Raw genomic sequence first — 4,073 nt, 5'->3', positions numbered from 1 at the left:
TCTTAGCATTATGGTTATTGAAAGAAATAATGAATATTTCTAGTATTGGAATTTGTCGATAAGTTTTGATTTACGTGCTGACTTACGCACGTTGTACGAAATTGCTAAGTAGAAGAAGTGTCACATGTACAGCATGTACAAGTTTTCGACTGTCAAGCCTACTGATTGTGGCATGCTGCAATGCGACGGCTTAAGGCTGATGATCTAATAGCGTGGGGTGACGTCAAGCCAACATGACGAATCCCCAAGCCAAGGGCTGAGTCTCAACGGATCGCAGCGAGGTAACTGCTCTGCCGAGTACAATACCCCGCCAGGTACCTTAGTCGTTTACAAACGATTCCGAGTCTCTACATCAAACTAGTGACCCATGATCGACCGCTATAGGCAAGACTGATATAACGGACGGATACCGTCACTGTCCAGCGCCTCATTCGGCTAAAAATGGCTCGTGCGATAAACGGCGTGCGCCGAATACCTAATAAATCACTATAATACCGCCGAATACCTGATAAAATCACACGTCCAGAAAGGATACGGCCTTAGAAATGTTCAGGCATAATCCCACGGATGGTAGCTTCGCACCACCGGCCGCCGAGTGCGTGAACCAAATGTCCGAACCTGCGGTTCCTCTCGTACTGAGCAGGATTGCTATCGCAACGACGATTCATCAGTAGGGTAAAACTCACGACGGTCTAAACCCAGCTCACGTTCCCTATTTTGGGTAAACAATCCAACGCTTGGCGAATTCTGCTTTGCAATGATGAGAAGAGCCAACATCGAAAGATAAAAAAGCAACGTCGCTATGAACGCTTGGCTGCCACAGTTATCCCTGTGGTAACTTTTCTGACACCTCTTGCTGAAAACTCTCAAGCCATAAGGATCGATATGCCGTGCTTTCGCTTCAAAGCACACTGAACAACAGGATCAAGCCAGCATTTGCACTTTTGCTCTACGCGAGGTTTCTGTCCTCGCTGAGCTGGCCTTAGGACACCTGCGTTATTATTTGACAGATGTTCCGCCCCAGAAAACCGTGACAGTCGAAACGCAAGTTTTTGACGCACGCTTTCGCCCAATCGAGTAAGTAAAGAAACGATGAAAGTAGTGGCATTTCACCGACGATATTACTATCTTCCACTTATGCTACACCTTTCATGTCTCCTTACAATGCCAGACTTGAGTCAAGCTCAACAGGGTCTTCTTTCCCCGCTAATTTTTCCTAGCCCGTTACCTTGGCAGTGGTTTCGCTAGAAAGTAGATAGGGACAGTGGGAATCTCGTTAATCCATTCATGCGCGTCACTAGTTAGATGACGCTAGATGACGATGATGGAAGTGGGACATTTCCTGGTGTGATATTGACCAGTCGCGATTAAGACGCTTAATTTCCTCGTGACAAGAGCACCGTGTCAAGACATCGGCACCCTAATTGCCACAATTCAATCAAGCGTCTATAGTGACGCAGAATTAACAAGATTTACCATCGCACTATCACCTTCCATCAAAATCGCCACCGGATGTGGCAAGAGAAAACCACCAGTACTGGAGTTCAGTAACAGCAAAGCGGATCTATATAGCTACTGATCCAATTCAGCACTGATGTAGAGAATCCCTCGCAAGTTATTTCCGCAACCTACTTCTTTAGGGAACAGCAGAATTTAGTCAGTGTCCGATCGCACGGCATACCCCAGAGTTGGAAGATGACAACACCCGCTAGGGCCATCGCAATGCTTTGTTTTAATTAAACAGTCGGATTCTACTAGTCCGTGTCAGTTCTGACCGACCGAAGCCGGTACAGAAACCTCGCAGCAAGAAAGATCCGCGGGGGGCCTAGGCACGGGAACGAGCTCGGATCTAAGTCACAAGGACAATTTTACCTCGTCCAGGCCCGGCACGCCCCGATCCTCAGAGTCAATCCTTATCCCGAACTTACGGATCCAATTTGCCGACTTCCCTTACCTACATTTATCTATCGACTAGAGGTTCTTCACCTCGGAGACCTGCTGCGGATATGAGTACGAACCGGCGCTACACCTACCGTGGCCCTCTCCTGGATTTTCAAAGTCCGAGGGAAAGATACGGACACCGCCGCAACAGCGGTGCTCTTTGCGTTCCAAACCCTATCTCCCTTCTAGAGGATTCCAGGGAACTCGAACGCTCATACAGAAAAGAAAACTCTCCCCGTATTTCCCGACGGCGTCTCCAGGTCATTTTGGATTACCCTGACGAACTCTCTTGCGAGGGACTGACTTGTAAACGGTTCCGCTGCCGGGTTCCGGTGTAGGAACCGGATTCCCTTTCGCCCGATGGGTGTGAAATTTTATTCAAAATAAAATACACCAACATCAACATAGGATTTCTCCTGAGGCTTAGGATCGACTGACTCGTGTGCAACGGCTGTTCACACGAAACCCTTCTCTACGTCAGTCCTCCAGGGCCTCGCTGGAGTACTTGCTACTACCACCAAGACCTGCACCGATGGCGGATCCAGGCAGGCTTACGCCCAAACCCTTCTGCGCACATCACCGCGACCTTCCTACTCACCAGGGCGTCAAAACAAACTATTATGAATGCTTCTCATGCCCTGGCGGCCGAGTATAGGCACGACGCTACAGCGCCATGCATTTTCAGCGCTGGTTGCTTTGGCAGGTGAGTTGGTACACACTCTTTATTGGATTCCAACTTCCATGGCCACCGACCTACTGTCTTGAGCAACCAACGTCTTTCATGACGTTTGGTTCATCCCACAGCGCCAGTTCTGCTTACCAAAAGTGGCCCACTAGGCACTCTAATCTAAATCTCTGGCTTTACTATTCAAACAAGCCAGAGATCTCACCCATTTAATGATAATAGGTTGATGTCGTTTCGGCCCCAAGGCCTCTAATCATTCGCTTTACCGGATGAGACTCGCTTATCGAATGCCAGCTATCCTGAGTGAAACTTTGGAGGGAACCAGCTACCAGATGGTTCGATTAGTCTTTCACCCCTATACCCAGTTCCGACGATTGATTTGCACGTCAGAATCGCTACGGTCCTCCATCAGGTTTTCCCCTGACTTCCACCTGACCGGGCATAGTTCACCATCTTTCGGGTCCTAGCGTGTACGCTCTGAGTGCGTCTCTTCTCGCAATGAGAGTGAGACGCCCCGGGATTGCAAGCACGCATCCGTAGATGCGGTCCGTCATCCGTGTAAAAATGGAGCCAAGATTGAATAGCAACTAGTGGTGTATGGCATCGTGCCTTAAGGCAAATTACTAGAATTTCTCGTACCGCAATGAAATGTTTGAGGAATATTAAATGTTTTCAAATAGATCATTATAAATACTCTGTGACATTGTCGAATATTTATAAGAATAATATAAACTACATTTCAAAGTTGAAATTATTTATTTAAAATATATTAAAACTTTAGTTAGAATTAAAATTATATTATTTTCGATATACAAAAAAAATTTAAAACAAAATTTAAAAAATATTTGTTTTGGAAAAAAATTGAAACAAATAATTTTTTGCCAAAAGCAATTATTTTGTTAAAACAAGCAGAAAGTTTTTTGAATCATCCAAATCGGACGCTTAGTACTCTCAAAAACTGTTAGTCTTTGCACATTTATCTCTGTATCTTTGAAATGGCTAGACCTGTCTTGCCAAAAACTAATCACCTCTTCTCCCAATCATTACAAATTTAATGTTTTTTAGATCATTCAAATCGGATACTCCGTTCTCTCAAAAACTTGATTTGCATTTTCTGCACTCTTTCTTCCGTATCTCCGTAACGTCTGGTCCTGCTTCTGACAAAGACTAATCAGCACATCTCCCTGTCAATAGGAATCGAATGTTTTTTGAACTATTCAAATTGATTGATCCGTGCGCCCGAAAACGTGGACAAAATATGCAAACATACAAAACACACACATCCATTGTTTCTGAGGTATGCCAAAATGTTCAGAAACGTTTAAAACGTCGAGAAATAAAAAAACTAATTTCCAATTTTTGGCCCATTACTATAACTACCCTACGGAAAGTTAATTACATACCATCAAAAGGCCACATTGTTGAAACAGCTCTCCATGAATGAGCA

General features: G+C 45.1%; 1 pseudogene; it reads right to left on the bottom strand.

Moving 5' to 3' along the window:
* Window positions 1-236: 236 nt before the first annotated feature.
* LOC113368513 lies at window positions 237-3,649 on the bottom strand (annotated as a pseudogene).
* Between the last annotated feature and the right edge of the window lie 424 nt (window positions 3,650-4,073).

This window comes from Ctenocephalides felis, unplaced genomic scaffold (genome assembly GCF_003426905.1).
Source record: "Ctenocephalides felis isolate EL2017-DRISC unplaced genomic scaffold, ASM342690v1 CF-g0.4_SCAFFOLD_01170, whole genome shotgun sequence".
Taxonomy (NCBI): domain Eukaryota; kingdom Metazoa; phylum Arthropoda; class Insecta; order Siphonaptera; family Pulicidae; genus Ctenocephalides; species Ctenocephalides felis.
This window is presented reverse-complemented; position numbering and strand designations above follow the sequence as displayed.